Source organism: Denticeps clupeoides, chromosome 8 (assembly GCF_900700375.1).
Source record: "Denticeps clupeoides chromosome 8, fDenClu1.1, whole genome shotgun sequence".
Classification (NCBI taxonomy): domain Eukaryota; kingdom Metazoa; phylum Chordata; class Actinopteri; order Clupeiformes; family Denticipitidae; genus Denticeps; species Denticeps clupeoides.
The window spans coordinates 21,156,371-21,178,936 of record NC_041714.1 but is presented as its reverse complement, the minus strand read 5'-3'; positions in this window follow the sequence as shown (position 1 = coordinate 21,178,936).

Genomic DNA, 22,566 nt, shown 5'->3' with positions numbered 1-22,566 from the left:
GGCCTGCCGATTGTAGTGTCTGTGCATTAAGTACCTCGGCGGAACGAGGCGGATTGATGGAGGAGACTCTGCAGGCCTCCGGAGCCTCCCCCAGGATGGCCAGGGCGCCCGAGTCACCCCGGGCCGCCGAGGTCGGGGCGCAGGCGCAGGCACGCCCGCTGCAGATGCGCGCAGATTTGCGCCTGGGCACACACGTGCACTTCCGGAAAGAAGCCTGGCTGTTAACGTGACCTTGCGACCCCAAATACTTTATAAAAAGTTATCATTTTAATAATCACGTTTCAACAGTTTTCTGTGTAAAACCCGAATGTCAGCACAGCCCGCTGATTCGCGCCTGTGCACCTTTACATTGATTTGCACACATCACAGCCTACCAGCGAGGTCTGGCGCGGGCAGGGGCGCGCATGATATATTAAACTAATCTGATTAGTCGAGCCAGTCTCTTACAATAAAAAATAAATAGAAATAATCGACCTCCCTGCAAAGGTATGTGCGGCCCGGAGACGGCTTAATTTTTATAATGTCACCCTGACAAGAGATTATCCAACAAAGTAATGGCTAATCAATAGGGACTTAAGCTGTCAGGAGAAACAGATGCCATACTAAAAGGGATTGATTAGATGAATTTTCTCCTTTTATGAGAAAGTCTATAACAGAGGTGGCAGCGAAGCTTGTTAAGAGGAGGGCATACTTATCCTCGCAGGGACCGGGGAAAAAAAAACAGCTAAGCAAAGAAGCTTAAAGCGAATTGTTGGAGAGGAGAAAGCGATTACAAATCAGAGGACTTCATAGGTAAGCCCGTTCAATAACTGTAATGGTGATGATAATAATAATAACAGAGACAAAACGTGAACCTTTTGGGAATTTGAAAGTCGACTTTTTCAGTTTGGTTCCACGCTGGTTGTAGATCAGGTGACATCAGAATGGCCTGAATGGGGTGTCGTTTTAAGAGCCCCCCACTCCTTCCGGCCTCTTGTGCTTTTTATTTAGGGCTTGTTGTGGGGGGGGGGGCTGGCTGTTTAAGACGATGGCAGCTGCGGTCCCCTGTGGTGGAACCGAGGTACTTTTTCCGCCCCCCCCCCCCCCCCTCCCAACGTTCTCCCTGGATCAGATCGCGCACCTCTGAAACCGCGATGGGGGGGTAACGTTAGAAAGGGCCGCAGCCCGTCTCCGCAGGTAACGCGACCTCCTGGCATTCATGTGAAGACCAAATTGAAAGCGGAACAGAGAGAGAGAGAGAGGGACGCGGGACAGATGGCATCCGCTGTGCAAAGAAATGCGAAGCAGGTTAATGTATAACCAGCCGATGACTCGGGTCCCCGTGTCGCGGTCCGAACCAGCTGTGGGCTCGTGAATAGAGGCGGGAGAGAATTATGGGGGTTCGAAAACAAAAAGAGCAACAACAGAAAATGCCTGCGTCGCCGTATTCATCATTGTCTCATTTGGTTGTAAAAGGCACAGGCTCCATCTGCAAATGGTGCGAAGTCCCGCCCTGACATTTATTTACATTTTCACTTTTTACATTTACGCCATTTAACCAGACGCCCTGATCCAGAGTCCCCCCCCGGAGACACTCGGGGTTAAGTGTCCTGCTCAGGGATTTGAACCTGGGTCTTCTGGTTCACAGGCGAGCGTGTTACCCCGCTAGGCTACTAACACCCTTTATTTATAATCATCAACTGTGCGTTCTCTGTGACAGAGAAAAAGTGAGAGTTTTGACGCCGTGACTCCATACGTGACGAGAAGAAGCCGGAAGGTCAGCTGGTCGGGACAGGGACGTGGAAATGTGTGGAACGTATGGCGACGGCCGGGTGCTCGTATGGTGCCGCCCCGCAACAGATTTTCCCTTTCGTTTATGGACTGGAGGAAGGGGACGAACACACGCTGCCCAGTTCATCGAGGGAGGGGCCGCTGACAGCGCCGACAAAAGGGGTTGACCTCCGCGCCTTGTCGTCCCCGAAGATCGGGCCAATTCCCTATGCAAATGGGCCGCGGCCATTGTCCCGGGCCTCGCGTGTCCCTGTGTCTCCCCCGGCGCCTTTGACAAACCCCGGCTTTGACTGATTACGGCCTGACAGCTCCAATGTGGCTGCACTTACCGAGATTGACATAATCATTAGGGGGGTGGGCGGCCCCGGACCCGGATCACGGCAGATTTATCTCTCCGAAGGCCCCCGCCTCCCTCTTGACCCGAGCAGCTGAGCTCTCCCCTTTCTTTTCCTCCCCGATTCACTCTTTCACTCTCTGTTTCTCTCCCTCACACACACACACACACACACACACACACAAAGACGGCCCCACTTCACGCCGGCACGCCCCCAGCATTCATCATCTTGAAGTTAATTGGAGGGGGCTTTAAACAAATTTACCCGCAAAGCCAAGCGGCGGCCCGAAAGTGACGGCCCTGATAAAATCCCGTCCCGGAGAACGTATTATCCTCTCGTACGCGGCCGTCAATACGCAAGACGAATGCGGGTTCAACTCCGGCTCGGTGCAAAGCCGCGGCCGGAACTTTCCTCGGGCCCTCCTCGCGGCCGCCACCACGCCCTCACGCCGAGCGTCAGCTTTACCGCGGCGTTAAGCGTCCGGTAGATCAATACGGCCCGAATAATCGAGGCCTTTAATTGATAGTAATTGAATTGATCGAGTGGAGGCCGGGGAGCGGGCACCTCCAGTGATGGAGCTCTGTTTATTTACCGCCTGAATTATTCCCGGATAAAGACGCCGCATATTAATGTCCCCGTCCGGGCGCGGAGCGTCTCGGAGTCCCGCGGAAAGAAGGAGCATTACTCTCACGACGGCGCGTCTGATCTGCGCGGTAATGAATGCGGACCGCTGACCCGTAAAATAGAATAAAAAAAAAAAAAAAAGCAATCTTGCGTTTGCGGATTCACATTATCACCGCTTTGCCCCACCCGTCTCTCTCTCTCTCTCTCCCCTCTGTCCCCCCCCCCCCCTATTCTCGGAGATCGGCCGGGGTCTCAATCAGGGCCGAATGGGCGTCGGTGACAAGCCGCCCGCGCCAGGGTTAATTAAACAGCGAGCCTCGGCTCCTCGCCTGTCACCCGCCGAAACGCAGATCCATCACGCCGGGCCCGTCACCGTCCGAGTGGCGACCATACACATGTCAAAGTGCCAGAGGTCCCCGGTCCCCCGGTGACGGGCCCGCCGCTCTAAATCTTATCTGGTTTATCAATTATTCCCGCGATGGCGCGCCCGGATTAAGTGTGGCGGAGTCGGGGGGGCGCCGTTTTAGGGCGGCGGTGGCCTAGCGGTTAAGGAAGCGGGCAGGTAATCAGAAGGTCGCCGGTTCGACTCCCCATCCGCCGAGGTGCCACCGAGCAAAGCACCGTCCCCACACGCTCGCCAAGGGTGACGGGTTAAATGCAGAGGACACATTTCACCGTGTCACCGCGTGCTGTGCTGCTGTGTATCACAAGTGACAATCGCTTCACTTTTTTCTCTCTCGTTTCAGCGGTTTTACGGCACGGGGTCCCTCCTGGAGTCCCTCCTGGAATTCGGTGGGGATGTGTGATGTATTTTTCCTATTTCACTCACGTCCTCGGCGGCCATATTTCTCCGCTTTTCCGCCCCCGCGGCACCCGCCGGACAGTTTTTGAGTGAATCATAGCCCGACGCCGGCTAATACATATCACCCGTATAACCGCGATGCAAAGAGAGCGCCGTAGATCCCGGGCTTGTGTAGTACTTGTTTGTGTCATAAAACGGCGGAAGTTCCGGCGGTAGGAATATCACCAGGCGCGTCTTCTGGTTTTGACGTTCCAATCGAAACCGGTGTCATCGGCGCACAGAACACAGGCGCCCCGAAACGGCGAAGGCACAAATAACCGTAGGACATTTGCGAGTTGCATTTTCAAACTGAGATGCGCTGCTACGTGTCCAGTTCCAAATTCTTATTTCGTTTGTCACGTACACAGTCGTACATGGTATGATGCTTTGGCGGCTGCTACCGACCACGGCATTGCAAATGTTGCAAGTATGCAATGAAAACCAATATGCAAATATTGCGTGCATAGACAAATATGAGTAACAGCAAGGTAGAAAGTGAAAAAGTGAAAAAAAAGTCGTCCCGGTTTTTAAATGCCGTTCCACTCTACATGAAATGTGTCTGATCGGCGTGACCTGAAATCAAGTGAAAGAGAAGAAAAAAATCCAAAGTGCCACAGTACCCCCACCCCCCCAAACACCGTACACGGAGAGAAAAAATAAAAAATCCAAAAGCAATACGAACACACACACACACACACACACACACACTCTCTCTCTGATCCATACAGGCTTAATGTACCTCTCCTAAATCCCATTAAGTGACAGGCTGTTGAAACAGCTTGAATGTGTGGGGCTCACGCTCGAGGGGTCGGGCCAAACTGGATAGGCCTGGCACCGAGTCAACGCGACAGAAGCCGCCGCCGCCGCCGCCATGTCTTTCACAAGGCCCCCGCGACAAAGCACCGTTAAAGAACCGACGGGGCCGCCGAGGACTGGAGAGTGTTTTAAAACCTCTCACCCCCCCTCCCCGTACGCGTTAGAGCCCGAATTTTCTAAAAGAAATCCCTTTTTTTCGGCACAGTTATTGACTTTGTCCCCGTGCGTCTCTCCTCCTATTTACACTCACCTCTCGGGTGACCTTATGAAGGGAAATAACACGTCCTGGAGGTGTTTCCCTCTTGTTGGGCGAGCTGAGAAACGGCCGCTCTCCGGCTGTTACCTGCGGTGGGGCAAAAGGGATTTTTATTTTTTTTTATTTATTTTTTTTTTTTATTTTTCCTCTTCCGACACGCTCCTGAAAGGTCACGGAAAGGTGACGGACGTATATCATCCGAGGACCGTACGGGTTTTTTTTTTTAATGTTTTTTTATGGTAACGTAACATTTGGACTCGCCGATCAAGCCTCGGATCCAATTTGTGTTCTCGGTGACGTCCCCGCGGGGCTCGCGGGCCCTGACATTTTTTATTTATTTATTTTCCCCCGCCGCGGACTCGCTGGCGCTCGGCTCCGTCAATCAGGCCGCGTGGGGCGCGGCCGAAGAGCAGCTTCTGTCTGGGCGAATCACGGCGCGTTATCATGCATCCTCGCCGGGTTAACTCGCACGCTCGCAAATGAAGAGCGATTTTAACCCCCCCCCCGCCCTCTAATGAGATAAGGAGACGCGGCTTGTCCAGGGCCGACGCGGCCGCCATTTTTCACCGTATTCATCAACCACTCCGGGCTGACGGGTTCATTACCATCAAATTAGCGGTAAAAATCATCACGCCGGCGCTCTGAAATGATGTGGAAAGGCGGCGCCGATAAGATTAATGATAAATACATTAGCCGGGGTGCGCTAGCCGCGAGACACGTCTCGCGTCCCCGCTCCTTACACAGCCGAATGGGAATTAAAGGGCGGCTTTCGTAGGCTTTCGTAGGCTGTCTTCGGCGCGGCCTGTCTGGGAGGTGTACGGCGTGGAAAAACCTCGACCGGAAGTCGCCGGGACATCCTGCGACGGACGGGGCGGCACCGGCGTGACACATCGCCACGGCGACTGCCTTTTACGTCCCATCTAATTTATGTCGTGCGGGGAGCGGGAATGAAATGTTAATAAAAAATCTCTGCATCACATAATCGTAAGTGCTGCCTCAGGCCTCTCCCCGCATCTGTCACGGAGATGGATACCGCGGGAGGGGGAAGCCGGGCGGGAGGGCGGGGCGGATGAAGAGTGCGGTGGGCTCCGACTGTCCGCCGTTCAAACGACGCGGGGACGCGCCCAATGCGGACGCGTTTTTTTTTTTTTTTCTTTTTTTACGAAAATGCAGGCCTGCGTTAAATCGAACATTAGCATCCATCCCGCGTCACCGGGCTGTCGTGGGGGACGTCTGACCGTCTGATGGGACGATCGTTACATATCGACCCGTCCGGACCACGTCACAGCGGTGGAGCGAGGACATTTTTACCAGGCCAGGCCTGAAGAGGGCAATGCGAGCACGTTCCAGCCGAACCCCGGGGTCCGCGTGGACAGCTATGGACACATGCCATTGCTCACTGGCCCAACAAATGAGTTCACACTATGCTGTGTGTGGCAGCTACATCACTCTGCTTTCCGGCGCAAAATGGAAATGGAGTTCGCTGTGCAGTCAGAAGCCGCAGAGGAACATACATTATAGCCGGGATCTCTTACTTGTTAAGCGCTCTGGTATAATTTACAAGTCCTGTATAAATTCTAAATACGAACATTACGGCTCAGTTTTAACTGAAAATGGTGGCTAGAGCACATAGTTATATATATGTAATAATATAATAATACATATACATTTATTTATGTAAATCGCCGCACTCTTAACTTTCACGCTGCATTCTGCTCTCTATATTATACTTGTTTATATATATATATATATATATCTCCAAATCTTTTTACATTATATACATGTGTGTGTGTGTGTGTGTGTGTGTATACATACATATATATTTAAGATTGCACTATGGGGGGGTCTGTGTGAAACATTATTTCAATACACGGTATACTGTGTATACTGCTGTATTGACAATAAACCGATCTTGACTCTTGACTCTTCAATGAAAATGAGACAAGATGCTGCTCATGTGACGATTACTATAACTAAATATATAATCTAATATAAATGGGGTTTGCAAATACAAAAGTACAGTAAAATAACTCTTTATATGGCATTATTTGCTCTCGTTTAATCGCATTGTTATGATTATTATTATTATTATTATGTATTTCTGTTGCCTTTGTCTCCCAGCACAGATGACGTCACTTCCTCAGTTACCGTTCCAGCATTATTTCGATTTCAGAATGCGGTGGGTTGTGGTGGGTCAGAGGTGTATGGTGGTGGGTTAGCAGCTAGATGGGAGAAAAAGACGAAGCGACCTTCAGACGCACTTTCTTTACAATGAAGTGGAAAAGAGAACAGAATGTTTTAACCTTTAGACCTTGTTTTAATTGTGAAATTGGTTTGATTGAATGAAAATTTCGTTTTTGTCTATTCTGGGTACTTGTACTATACTGACTGGGTTAAATTGAATTGCATACTATTTAAAGAGAATAAAATACAATTTTCATTAATTAAAACTAGACTAAAACAGTCATGGATAATTCTGACTAAAATTAGACTATTATTAGACCAATAATAATAAGACTAATACAAATTAAAAGTCAGCTAGACGCAAAGACCAGACTAAAAGTAAAATTAAGACAGGTCGGCAAAAACAAGTATAATATAGAGAGCAGAATGCAGTGTGAAAGTTAAGAGAGCGGCGACTTACATAAATAAAGAGATCCAAGAAGACGGAAATGTTCAATAGTTCTCTGTATCTTGAGAAAGAGACACTAACAGCCAAAAATTTGATCGCACACTAGAGCACAAGCCCCGTGCCTAGCGCTGAACTTAGCGGTATTCTGAAAATAGTGCCCGGAAAGGTCTGGAATTCCCTCCAGTCATCTCCAATTCAATATAACCGAGCCAATCCTGCAGAAGACATTATTTTACTGGTTTTGCACATACAGTGATTCAGCACTGTAGAAATAAAGCACCAGCGCTGTCAGATGAAGATAAACTTTGCTATTGGCTTTTATCCCCCCCAGACCTACTGTGTGTTATTTTAGATACTAACAGCACGCCACTTCCAGACTTGTGCCTTTGCTGGTAATTCGTTTTTTTTTTTTTTTCGTGGGAAGTAACTTAAATGGAAAAGTTGTGTTTAAATAGTAAGTTCAGTAATTATCCCGAGGTTAAAGTTAATATATTGGACCCAGCAGGAGGCTTTTATGGGCTTTTTGCCTTATAACCCCATCCCCTTCTACCATCACTGGGGGCGCAGGCAGACATGCGAGAAATTAAAACCCAGCCTCCGATGTTCGTGCACAAATTAAGAGATGGACACTGGCACAGCGGCCTGGATGGTGGCTGGATGTCAGGGGGGGGGGATAAGAGATGGAATAAAATGAAATAAAAATGGCGGTAGATATAAACGGCACAAACGGATGTAATATCTGTAATGGTCACTCGTTCTTGTTCTGTCCGTGGACCATTGGGTTTTGTGGTCAGATTCAATTTCGGATATTTTATTGTGGCGCCACCACTCCATTAGCACTCATTTCCTTCACACCAGTAGTGACTTTGGGGGACCCAAGGAATTTGAAGGCCAATTGACTTTTAATATGAGTCACGCTGTGATCGCCCCGCTCGTGTCCCCCGCCTACAAATTAGAAACGGCAAACGGAGTGTCCGCCGCCAAACACTCCCTGTCTTCCCCTCTCCACCTCTCTCTGCGTACAGCACAGTGGGCACACCATGTGTATTTAACTTATAAATCATGGTATGCACTAAAAACGATGACAATTGAGAGGAAATTTTAATTTTTCAGCAATAACTCATGCTTCAATTGTCTCAACACCAAAAAAAGCGAGTCCAGGTATAGTAAGGTAGCATTACTTACGATACCTGCTAGTTTAATCATGTACAAATTAACTTTTAACAAGAATAAAAACCACCGTAGTAATATGTTTTTTGGTGAAAATGTACATGAAGTAAAATTTGCAAAAGAACAAAATTTCCTTTCCCAGATAAGAATTCAAGAATGCGCTAAAACATTCTTATGAAAAAAGTGGTGTCGTGAGCCTCGCTGCCCAATTTCCTGGTATTAAATAAGGAGTAAATAAAGATTTATTCCTTATTTTTAATTCATGAAATAATATTGAGTCAGGTGTGTCTCAATCACGACAGGTTAAGTTCTTCTAAAGGAAAACTATTTCATAATTGTAGCTGGAAAATAAGCATTTTGATGAGCTTTAAGAAAACCATTTTTTGTGTGCCTGACAACTACAAAAAAAAATTGCTTTTTAAAATCAAATCATTTGAGATTGGCCTGTTACAAAGTTTAATAATCTTTGCATACTTTTTTTTTTAATTGAAGAATAAATTTTTTTTTAAATCCTTCCAAAATAGGGTTTTACAACTATTCTCAGGAATGAGTGGCGTCTTGAAATGGCTTAAACTGCCAAGAACATCTTTGTGCATATAATTAACGGGTGTTTTTTTATTATGAGACGTAGCGCGCTCATTTTTTCCAGTCAAATTTTGAGGATGCATCTGGTTTGCGGAGGCAAACAGCCAGACGAGGCCCAGGAGGTCTTCTTGATTCAAGCCGCCTGCCCCGTCCTATCCCACGCCTGTCGCCCCCTACTGGCGGCGGCGATCGAAAACGACACCCGCGCCTTCATTAGCATGCACGGCCTCCCCCTCGTCTCTCGCTCACGGTGGCAGGAGAGGAGGTCTGGAGCGGAGGGGAGACCGTATTTTATCCGCGCTTGCCAGTGTTATGAGGCTGCGAGAGAGGGATTCGCATTATCGTAATGGGAAAGTCGGAGCGGCGAGATGATGCCCTGGAGCCACGCCACTGATTGGCTGCGAAGCTGTATTTATATATAGAAAGCCGAGTTCACTTTTAGTTCAGCGGAGAGGGAGAGAGGGAGAGGGAGAGGGAGAGGCGAGGCCTGCCCGGCCCTGGCGATTTATCCGAGAAACGCGACTCAAAACACTGGAGAGGCTGCTTATTCAGCCATGGCTGTTGACTGTTCGCTGGCAGAAGGTCATTCCTGCACTAAACACCGCTTCCTTCGGGGTTTAATATCCGCTTCCGCGGCGGAGCCGTCTCATCTGCATCGGTTCCAGGGCCGTCGCGGACGTGAATCAACATTAAGCGTCCCTTTTTTTCCCCCTCCACGACGCCTGGGGGGGGACTGGGCCCCGGTGCAAAAAACAGAGACGGGGGGTGCTCGGTCGAAAGGCAAAGGGAGAGGGCGGGAAAACGAAAACACACGCTTTCACGCCAATCGGCCAAAACGGCGCGCCGCTGTGCCGCGCGTCTTTCTGGAGACATGCGCTACATGCGCTACATGCGCTACATGCGCTACATGCGCTACATGCGTAATGAGATCCGCGCGCAAGGACACCCTCGCCGCCGAAGGCCGGCCAGATTGGGTGGCAGGCCAAACGCCAACCGGAGGCTACGGGGGGAGGGCGTTAGGGGGGAGAGGGCGCTGGAAGGGGACGGGTCAGAGGACAAGAAGGACGTCAGGAAAACAAGAAGAGCCTCCGTGGTGACGGGAGAGCGGGCGAGCACGTAACGGCGGTGGGCGGTGAAAAAGCGTGGAAATGAGACAGATAGAGACGGGCAAGAAGTGATCGTGGCTCATTATGGCCTTGATGAGGCCGGCTAACGTGTCCTCGACCGTCTCCGTCAGCTGGACCTGCATCGATCAGTTACCATCCATTACAGAGCACAAAACCACCCCCTACGACCCGCCTGACCAAAATTATTCTGCTCAAGGACCACAAGGAAACACATCCATCTTATGCCTTGCTATAAAGTACCACTGCTCAGTGGCGGACCGTGTAATTTGACCACGTGCTTGAGCACAGATTACCCACATTATTAAAATATTACCCTGGTAAACGTAGACAGCTGATCACTGTCACAAAAGCTTTCAAGGATTTAATGCAAGATAGTCGTGATTTATTGTGGCTTCCTAACGTCCTATTATAATTTTAGTATGGGGACATTGATTTGACTGACTTTTTATAGACTCTGCTGTCATTCTTTGCACTCCAGTCTTATGACAGAAATGTCATTAATTGGTCTGTTTTCATAAAAATTATGAAAATACTAGGTAAACGTGAACATTTAAGGTAGAACCGGAGGCAGTGAAACAAAGGGAACTGGCCAAAATCACGTTTACCATAATAGGAGTTGGTGTTTTATATGAATTCATAATTATAACACATGCACGTATGTCCACGTATGTTAATATGAGTACGTATTTCTGAATGTGTCATTTTATCAATAAAAAGTCTTCGGAAATACTTAATTACAGTAATTAATTACATTTAATTTTATTAAAATGTTACTGCTACTGTGCTGACTAGAATATGTTTTTGGGATGAGGCTTATGGCTAATGTGCATCAACATAGCGAAGATGATCACTGTGCCCAACAGACATTATCCATCAAACTCATTTTAGTTTCTCACTCGAGTTCTTCCAGAGATGCACTTCATGAATTATTTATGCATCTGTGGAACCAGTTATTGCTGATTGCAGCAATGCAAATGAATGTAAACGCATCGCATCCAGGCAACGGAATGGCCCGCCGATACTCCTACCGGCGGCGCGCAGCGGACGTGGAGCTTAGACGAAGCCGAGGACGGGACGAGAGGCTAATTAGCAGTCGCGCTTTGTCTGCTTCTCAAGCCCAGTCAACGCAGTCAGCAGTTAACGTCACCTGTTTACCCGCGGCCCAGCGCTCTCCCCGGGTCCCCCATCTGCAGCTACTGCTTAATGAGAGTCTCTGGTGTGTGTCCGGGGCCCGGGGACAGGAAAGCAGAGGCCGCAGAGTCGTCCACGTGGGAGGGAGTCTGACGGCCTCCGACGCGGCGGCCATGCGCGGCGCGTTTTAAAGTTCGCCCGACTGGTCGCCGCTCGGCCGTCATTGCCGCTCTGTGGATGTTTAGAGGTTTTTTTTTTTTATTTTACCGCGGGAAGGCAGCCCCTCGTTGAGGGAAAAACGCTGAGCTGGCCGCCGCACACCTGCTGGAGCAAAACGGATGAGCTTTTAGTTTCGTGCCAGTGTCTCCAGAATGATGACTTCAAGCCGTAAACAAACCTGCTGTTCCTTTAGAAGGCTTTAATCAAGTTAACTACAGCATGGCCTGACACTCCTGCACAATTCCATCCAATCTAACAGCACGTAGCATTAATATGTTCATTATTGCAATTCATTTAGAGCTATTTCACGTGTTAAATTGTGGTTACGTTCTGTGTGGGTCTGACCTATGACAGAAAAACCCCATAATATAAGGATGGGTTTTTGTGCCAGTTTAAATGATGTCACAATTGTCCACGAAACGTGCAATTTTTGGATTATTATTACTAGGGGTAATGTGCAGTTTATAAATGTGCGATTTTTCTGGTGCATTACTACTGGTTTTGTCAATGCCTGTCACTCCATTGTGCACATTGTGTGTGTGTGTGTGTGTGTGTGTGCGTGTATACATACACAGTGTTCACACACACATATTCATGTATCCACTCTGTACATATAATCATACATATACCCATTGAACATGTGTAAACAAATATAATTATTTAGGTTTATGTTTCTAGATTGTACAGTGTACATTTTATACTTCATTGTTGTATAGTTTTTTATTCTGTTCTATTGTTTTTTTCATTTTCGCTGCTCTTACCTTTGTTCTATCCACTTTCTGCCGCGACAATGCAAATTTAAAGGTTAAAAAATAAAGGTTTAGCTTATCTTATCTCTTATCTAATAACGACCCGATTTTTTTATTTTATTACTGATTGGAAGCCCTGATAGATTGATGGAAACGTTGGGTCAATTTCTTCATTTTCTGTGTGCAAGAGGCAGACGTCGTGTGTATCAGGTTTCAATTAGAGTCGCTATCAGACCTAATTAATTAAATCCTTGATTGGAATGAAACGTGTGTGCGCGCTGTCTCGACGGAGCGGGCTCAGGACCCGCTCGAGTGGAACGTGTTAGCAGCGCGGCAGACGCCGGCGCGCGTCCCACAGGTACCGTCCAACCTGAGGCCCCTGCGGCGCCGCGGAGCCATTCATTTTCCCCGTACAAGGCCGCAGGCCCGATCAGACAACTGGGTTGGCCAGAGTTCAATAAAAAGCCTATTTATCATACTTTGATTAAAGCATATTTTATTTCCGCCGTTCCCGGCAACGCAGAGGTCCATTAGAACTCCTGGACGTTTTTCGCGATTCTTTACATTCTTGTGGATTCAGACAACTTCTCCTTTTTAATCTGTTTGTTCACCATATTATCTTTGATGAGCTTTTGCCCGGAATAATTGAGCCTGTTAATTAGCCCGAATTAGAGTATAATGACTGCAATCCCCGAAGCTAGCAGAAAATAGTCTTTTGTCTCGAGGCCCGCGCTCACAGTGGCTGCCTGCTCAAAATACGCCGGCTCCCGGTGCGGCGCATCGAATCGTTCCGAGCGCCGGAAACAGAGCTGTGGCACCTGGTAAAAAGCGCCACGCGCGGGGGACGGTCCCCACTTTAGCCAAAAATATGCTCTTCTTACACTCGGAGGTTTGGTTCAACTGGGAACTGTAGGTTGCAGTCAAGTCACCATGCTTGTGGCATTCACCAGACATTTACGGCATTTCACCAGACGCCCTTATCCAGAGCGACAGGGACAGTCCCCCCTGGAGACACTCAGGGTTAAGTGTCTTGCACAGGGACATGGTGGTAGTAAGTCGGGTTTATAGGCGAGTGTGTTACCCTCTAGGCTACTAGCACCCTACCACCAAGACGTCCTTATCCAGAGGGACTTACATTCTGTAGTGACAGGGACAGTCCCCCCCTGGAGACACTCAGGGTTAAGTGTCTTGCTCAGGGACATGGTGATAGTAAATGGGGTTTATAGGCGAGTGTGTTACCCGCTAGGCTACTAGCACCCTACCACCAAGACGTCCTTATCCAGAGGGACTTACATTCTGTAGCGCCAGGGACAGTCCCCCCCTAAAGACACTCAGGGTTAAGTGTCCTGCTCAGGGAAGTGGGGTTTACAGGCGTGTGCGTTATCCGCTGCTTCTATAGAATTACTATAGAAGAACTCGGGAACGCTCTGAAGCAGCACCAGTCTAATTTGTCTCCATTTCCTGTAGTCAGGACCTTGTCCTTTCAGGGCCTTTTCCATGTTGTTTGGCTGAGACGCTCTGTCCGACCGAACAGGTCCTGTGATTAAATATTGCGGATTGCGGAGGGCCCGGTGGCAGCCATATTTCAGCGCGGTGATGGATGGCGCTTGTGATGCGCGGCTCACGTCTGGGAGACACCGGCACGCTTAACTAGCCCTGAATTATTCACAACGGCCGTTACTACCGGAAGGCAGGACGGGCGCGGACGGGATAATGACACTGCTCCGGGTGTCCGGGCGAGCGCCCCGCTCTGAATTGTTAATGGTGAAGCGCTCGCGGTGCGAGTCCCCGCGGTAAAGAACGGTGGACTGCTGGAGGTTTAACGGTGACGCAGCTGATCGGTATGTTTGGTCAAAAATGTGCCGAATCTTTGTCATAAAAAAAGAAGATTCAAAAGCACATATCATACGTTACAAACATAATTTATCTTAAGAAACACATTTACGAAAGAAAGACAGTGCATGGGGACACGACGGACCAAAGATCTAAAAGTCAAGTGATTGTCACTGTGATACACAGCAGCACAGCACATGGTGCACACAGTGAAATTTGTTCTCTGTATTTAACCCATCACCCTTGGTGAGCAGTGGGCAGCCATGACAGGCACCCGGGGAGCAGTGTGTGGGGACGGTGCTCAGTGGCACCTCAGTGGCACCTCAGTGGCACCTAGGCGACTCGGGATTCGAACCAGCAACCTTCTGATTACGGGGCCACTTCCTTAACCACTAGGTCACCACTGCCTCTGCTAGGCCACCACTGCCCCTACTAGGCCACCACTGTCTCCGCTAGGTCACCACTGCCCCCGCTAGGTCACCACTGCCCCTGCTAGGCCACCACTGCCTCCGCTAGGTCACCACTGCCCCGCTAGGTCACCACTGCCCCCACTAGGCCACCACTGACCCCGCTAGTTCACCACTGCCTCCGCTAGGCCACCACTGCCTCCGCTAGGTCACCACTGCCCCGCTAGGCCACCACTGTCTCCGCTAGGCCACCACTGCCTCCGCTAGGCCACCACTGTCTCCGCTAGGCCACCACTGCCTCCGCTAGGCCACCACTGCCTCCGCTAGGCCACCACTGTCTCCGCTAGGCCACCACTGCCTCCGCTAGGACACCACTGCCCCGCTAGGCCACCACTGTCTCCGCTAGGCCACCACTGTCTCCGCTAGGCCACCACTGCCTCCGCTAGGACACCACTGCCCCGCTAGGCCACCACTGTCTCCGCTAGGCCACCACTGTCTCCGCTAGGCCACCACTGCCTCCGCTAGGCCACCACTGCCCCGCTAGGCCACCACTGCCTCTGCTAAGCCACCACTGCCTCTGCTAAGCCACCACTGCCCCGCTAGGCCACCACTGCCTCCGCTAGGTCACCACTGCCCCGCTAGGCCACCACTGCCCCTGGGGATCTGGGGACTGTCCTGTTTGACGGGACATCTCAGCATATTTGCTGCTTTTTGTGAGCGAAGTTGCTTGAGAGACGCCTTTTCCAGGATCTGGGCTTCAGCTGAGCAATTTCTCAGTTGGACTGAGCCCTGAATAAAAATACGTGAGGGACCCCGCAAGTTCCCCAAACGATGGCTGTAGACGGATGGGGCCCGGGGTTCAGACGACTTCCTCGGCTGCAGGGCGCTTTATTCTAGCACTCGATGGACACCGGCCTCAGTTCTCAGCTTACACGCTATTTCTCCCGCGTGTCGCCTTGGCCGTCTCCGTCTTTTCTCGCGTCCAAGGTTGTGCTCCGACCGCCATGGACACTGTTGGGGTCTAAATACCTCCGACGTGACCTTTAGCTCCCCACAAATTCCCTCACGCCCCGAGAGGGCCCGGCAGAAGAAAGCGGCGAGCGCGCATCTGGCGCACGAAACATATCAAAGTCCTAAGCAGGCGATAAATAAACCAATAAACCCCAGTCGCCGCAAGCCGCGCCGTCGGCCGCACGGCGCTCGCAAGCGAACGTGTTTATACTACGGTAAAATAATTAACATTAACACGAACATTACCGAGCTTTGCGGCGCCCCAGGAAGTGACATTGAAGTGCGTCTACTCCTCCGTGGGAATGTCCCTCGCATGTGGCACCCCAGCCCTCCCCCCCACCACCCTCCGGGTCGGTGCCGAAATCCTGCACCTGTTGCCGGACGCAAATGTGAGACGAACTATCCGCGGCCTTTGTGTGATGGACAACGCCGAGGCGGGGTATCCATGTCCATTGTTACGTGATGGTATTAGCCCCGTCGGTTCGAAGGGTCAGAGGTCAGAATTCCTGGTCGGCAAATGACAACATGCAAGCGGTAAACAAGTAGCTCACGTCTGACCTGGCCTATAATTGTTGGAGTGACGAAAGACAACCAACTCTCCTTCTCGACCCACATCAGCAATCCTTTCCGCTCATGTAGATTCCTTCTCTACAATATCAGAAGAATCCGCCCTTATCTGTCAACCCAGGCCACCCAACTACTGGTTCAGTCCTTAGTAATCTCACGACTGGACTACTGCAACTCCCTTCTAGCTGGTCTACCACTATGTACCATCCGACCTCTACAACTCATACAAAATGCAGCAGCACGACTGATCTTCAACCTTCCCAAATTCTCCCACACCACCCCTCTACTACGTTCCCTCCACTGGCTCCCAGTAGCTGCACGCATCAGGTTCAAAATACTGATGCTGGCCTACAAAGCCAAACATGGAGTAGCACCATCCTACCTCACAGCCCTTATTACACCTCGCACTGCACCTCGTTTACTCCGAGCCTCCAGTACTGCTCGCCTGGTCCCTCCACCACTGAAGGTAAAAGGAAGACGCTCATCTAGACTCTTCCCTGTCTTGGCCCCTTGGTGGTGGAATGAACTTCCAGCTCAGTCACTGAGCACCTTCACACGGCAGCTCAAGACCTTCCTCTTTAGAGAATATTTAGATGAACTTGTAACCTTCTTATTGTCTGATTATGTATAGAAACTACCACAGAGTGAATAAAAAGATTGTATTCATAGTTGGTGGTCCTAGTGAACCAGAACTGATCACTTCACAGCACGTTGTAAGTCGCTCTGGATACGGGCGTCTGCCAAATGCCTTAAATGTAAATGTACAATTTCATCATAATTTCACCAGTTTTTATGGGAAATTATCTAATATTAATCATTTGTTGACGTTGTTGTGGTCGTCGTGATTTATCACTCTGAAAAATGGTGCGATTTACTTCATGTGCAGGATCTCAGGCGTCCTGACGGTTGAAGGGAGTCGCCGGGCGGCGTCTGGGTGGTCGATGGGGTTCACGCGAGCGAACTCGCACAAGGTGCGGAGAAGAATGTGTCCAAAGACGTCGACGGGGGGTGTCCATTTCGGCGGCTTGGCTTTCTCCTGCACGTGCGATCCGGCGTGGGCCGCTGACCCCTCGGCCTCGGTCAGGTCCCGGGCTCCTCCGGGCCCGTCAGCCCGGAGGCCGGGCCAGGCCGGCTAAGCCGCGGGTCCGAGAGGTGCCGCGCCCCCCGGCAGCTGATCCAACACGCCAAGCGCAGCTCTGGGACAAACGTCTCGCTGTTATTGTAGCGTCGTTCTCCGCCCCCCCTCGGAATTAAGCCGAGAACGTGAACAGATCAATAAATGAATCAACTTGACTGGACTTCACTGTTTCCTCTGAATTAGAAACAGATCCGATAAGAACGTGACGTGCCAGATGCATAACCTCGATGTGGAAGGGAGGTAAGATAAGATAAGATAAGATAAGATAAGATAAGATAAGATAAGATAAGATCAACCTTTATTAGTCCCACAAGTGGGAAATTGCATTTGTTACAGCAGAAAGTGGATAGAAACAGAAGTAATAGCAGCAAAAACTGAGGTAAATAGCAGCAAAGAAATAAATATATATATTTCTCCAAATGTACAATTGAAATCTACACATGTGCAATGGGTAAGGTAATGGGTAAAATGGGTAAAGTGCAATGTGTACACCTGTACAGTTGGTAATTACCGTGGTGTATTTGAAGTGTGTGTGTTTGTCAGTGTGTGTGTGGTCAACTGAACCTCTCCTTCCCACATCGTGGGTGCAGCAGCCTGCCACTGAAGAGTTGCAGTTACTTCATCTGCGGGGTCTCGGTCGTCCTGAAGGACAAAGGGAGTCGCCGGGCGGCGTCTGGAGGGGTCAATCGGAGTTGTGACGGTCGGGGAAAAGGACCCTGACGGAAAAGGCGATGAAACGGGATTACGCTCTGACTTGTTAAACTGTTTGTGGACGCGCCAGGGCCGCAGAAGATTCGGCCTGACGGGCCTAATTCAACAGCCGCAGATGCGGTTTTATGGATTACGCGCTGAGAGACGTATGAACCAGCAGGCCGACTCACGGCAACGCTGTTGGTGGCAAAACGCCTCCAAAATTGTTTTTTTCCTACCCGGAGACGGCACCTCACACGCTAGAGATATCACCGCCATCATATCAACGTGTGCTCTGAAAAAAAATCACACGATCATTACTTTTAACAGGATTAATCATCGATCCTGCTTTATGAATTAACAAAATATTAAAAGTATTTCATACTTCTCTCGGCATTCTCGACATTATATTAACATTCGGTAGACTGAGGGACGAACAGGGACAAATGCAGCTCAGTCTGAAGTATGTGACTTTATAGTGCAGGCTGAGGGAGAAGAGGGAACCGTGGACCCCTGACGACATTTAAATAAAAAAAACCTCAAATCTCCTCTCTTCTTATTAAACTGAGGAAAATGAGCCTTTTTAAATACGAACTGTACAGGAGTACCCATTGCACACGTGTAGATTTCAATTGTACATTTGAAGAAATATGCATACGCATATTTTTTTTTTTGCTGCTATTTACCTCTGTTTTTTCTGCTATTACTTCTGTTTCTATCCACTTTCTGCCGGGACAAATGCAATTTCCCACTCGTGGGACTAATAAAGGTTGATCTTATCCGATCTTTAAATTACAGAAATTTTGGCTTTGCCAGTGTTCAGTGCTTCTTTTTGCCCACTTTTGCTCGAGGAAATCGCACGACTTGTGGCACAGAGCTGCATTCAACCGATTATCGGTCCCACTGGACCGAAAACGGACCCCAACGCGGATCTTACGCGCCGCAGCGACGTTAGAACGCAGTAGGAGGATCGACGCGTCGACGCGTATATGCGCGCGGCGCGGTCACGCCTGTCAGGGCGGGTTCGGGGGTTTCGTGTTTCGGGGGTTTCGAGTTTCGGCGCGACAGCAGGGGTCGGATCGCGGGGGGGGCGTGGGGGTCAGCGCCCCGCTTCCCGTCACGTTTCTCTTTGATATTAAATACGATCGCGATTGAATCGAATAACACGACTTCCGTTTCAGAGAGCGACACAATAATATTGGAGCATTATTACAAATGCACAGTAAATCTTATTGAAACGAATGGAGCGATGTTGTTTCATTATTCCATAAAATATAAAGATATAACTGTAGGCTGTAGGCTGGTGCTATTTACATATATAATCATTATAGGCAGCGTGTGATGACAGAAATCTGTAGTATTTAGTAATCTCACAGAAAGTCAAATAATTGGAAAACTTTTAGAATTCATGTATGCGTTCTTTTTTGTAAACGCATCTATAAAACAACCGTGCTATATCATCATTTGCTTTGTTTTCATTTGCAATCATTTGTTTAATAATCTTATATCAGCATAAACATGAATAAATTATCAACGTGGTCGCTCGCTGCATCCAAAGATTCATTTCTATATCATTTTATAAATACCGGACTCGTGGGTACAGATATCTCACATCTCACCGTGATGCACATTCCTCCTCTGCACCTCCACGACGCACCTCTGAGTCGGTTTAGTAGGGTCAGCAGCGGCCTAGCGGGTAAGGAAGAGGTGCCGCAATCAGAAGGTTGCAGGTTCGAACTGCCAAGGTGGCGCTGAGGTGCCACTGGGCGCCTGTCATGGGCGCCCACTGCTCACCAAGGTGACGGCTTCAATGCAGAGGATGCATTTTGTTGTGTGCTGTGCCGGACGGCATGATCTCTCAATGCAGGTGACAGTTCTCAGTTCTGTTCTGCTCTACACTTATTTAAAAATTCTGATGATGACCATGATGATATAGCTGCATGTAGCACTGAATCTGCCTGTAGATGCAGTGAAATATTGTCTTACAGTGCAACACAAGGCACCTCTACGTGGAGGAATTATGACCCGTTATGAAACCAACGTAAGCGCTTTTTTATGTCTTATTTTAAGATTGTGAACTGCAGGGCCATTTAGCACCCTCTGGTGAACCAAAGCACCAGAATGTCTAGACTCATGAATTTATTTATGTATTTGAACATTTTCTAATCTTATAAGAAGGGGAATTAGCCGCTCCAGAGGACCATGATAACCAAGTGGCTGCGGACCAATTAGGGGAAGGATCATCAGATTAGCTGTACGAAGGTATTCATCTATTTCAGGTTGGAATTGCTGATTGATGGGTGCATGGAAGCTCCGTGGCAGCGTATTTATTTGAAATGGGGTCATGAGCTGCTGGACGAAGCCCTTGACTCTGCACTGTGGGTCGGTAGCGGTGCAGCCTCTTTGTTGCAGTTGTGTGGCGGCGAACAGGAAGCCTGCAACCAACGTTCGGATTGTGCGAATGAAGCCACTCAATCATTTGCCCATCAACGTAGGTAAAATGGCCGACATCAAATTGTCATTAGCGGTGCTAAATGGGATCGATGGAGTTGGTGAAAGATCAAAGGTGTCTACCATAAACCACGGAGTCAAACCATAAACCACGTGTCCCAGGAACCCCCATCATGTTCCACGCGCTGTCACAAAATTCTTTGAAGGAGGAGGTGCGGGCTTCTTTGCCCTTCCGTTGTGTCAGGCCAAACATTAACGCCACCCAAAATGTCCCAGAGTCAGTTTTGTTGGTCTCCGCTGAGTCCGTGTATCTAATGAGATGGACTGTGCATCACCCCCGTTCTGAAACGATCATCTGGGGTGCCCATTTAGGGTTGTCAGGAGCCTAGAGCCGTTCCCAGACTAAATTATGCCCTCCCATCCCTCTCTCCGGCTCTCTCCCTTCTTCCCCTCTGCCCTGACTGAGTGCTGACACAAGCAGAAAAATCCTGCACACCTCACCATCTTTCTACCCCGCGCCGCTTTCACGGCGAGCTACAAGCCGGCGAAACACCTCGTTCCCATCCCGGGGAAAAAAGAAAGGGAGAAGGAATAACAAAAAAAAAAAGAAAGAAAAAGAGGCGAGGCGCACGTACGGGCCGCGCAAATAAGCGCTTCATAATTCTCCGGGCCTAGTGGCTGCCGCAGAGCCCCGTTAAGTGCCGCCGCTCAACGTCAGGGTCCATCTGGCTGCCATTTTGTGCTTGAAAAGGTTAGGCTCGGATCAGAACCTATTCATCTGCTGTCTATCTGCCTCTCTCTCTCTCTCTCTCTCTCTCCCCCCTCCTGCGATTGAGCTTCGCTCCAGGGCTGCCAGTTCTTCTCCTCTCTTCTGGGGAAGAATGATATACTGGCTAAATGAGCTTCTTTATCAATCGGCGGGAACAGAGGGGAGGACGGCTGCCTGCTCAGCTCATGCCATCAATATCCTCTTATATAAATGTCATCCGTACCATTTTACTCGTAGCCATTTCCCACACTACTGATTACATTATCCCATAATGGAGGGGAGCTGGCCCTGCCTCTCTCTCTCTCTCTCTCTCTCTCTCTCTCTCGCTCCCTCCAACTCTCCCGACGGTAGTGTGTCAATAGCCTGCCTCCATGAAACAAGTCAATTTTCTGCTGGCTTGGCAGCAGAATAAATCTCGGCGCTATCCGGAGCGGTGGAGATATTTATACTGAGAGAGAGAGAGAGAGAGAGAGTCCTTGGCTGAATGGGAGTGATTTCTTGCCTGGGCTACGCTGCGGTGAAAAAGAGAGAGAGAGAGGGTGGGGGACGGAGAAAGAGAGTGATGGGGAGATGCCCGTCGTCCTCCGGTCCCTAAAACATGCTGGCGGTGGCGTGGCGTGGCGCTGCATTGCATTGTTTTTTATGGCCGGTGGTGGGAGACTTACGTCCAGATGGATGCTGCCTCGAAGCTCAAGGGCTTCTCGCAGCCCCCTCTGAGGGAGTAGTGGACGTTGTGCCGGCCGGTGATTCGCCGTGGGGAGTTCAGGTGTGGAGGGACGCTCCATTCCTTCCCCACCGCGAATCAAAGGGACACTTGAATTCCACCACTCGGTCGCTGCATGTCCTGCACGCATGCGATGCTCACAGCGATATCATCTCAACACGGGGCCATTGTGCGGGTCCCCACCCGCGGTAAACACAGCAGGCCCAGACCGAGGACTGTAAACACTAAATCCATAATTTATTCATAAATCATAAAGGCGAGCGCGGTAATTGGTTTTGCGAACGGACTTGACAGCCGCGCAGCCCCCCAGCCCCCCACCGAGGGGCAGCAGAGTTGAGCCGGGCCGAACTGGGGCAGGACAGTTCGCGGGACTCGAGGACAATCTTCCTGCAAGTCACCCGGTGACCAGAAAATCTTCAAGCCAATGTCCTCTAATGGCCGACAGTCACACATCATTTGGCCACAAGGGCTCGGACACGTCCGGTGCGGGTTTGGCGCGTCGACGCTGACTTTGCATGCTTGATAAGGTGATGAGAGGTTTTTATTTATTCATTTATTTATTTTAATTAGCTGGACTCAAAGTTCCATTCGTTTGAATAATTTCTTGTCACGTCCATGCGGGCATGACGCGGCGGGTGAACGGAGAGGAGGACGTGGAGTGACGAGGAATGAAGGACGCTTTCACCTGACATCACGAAACCGGGGTTTAATTAGTGAATCA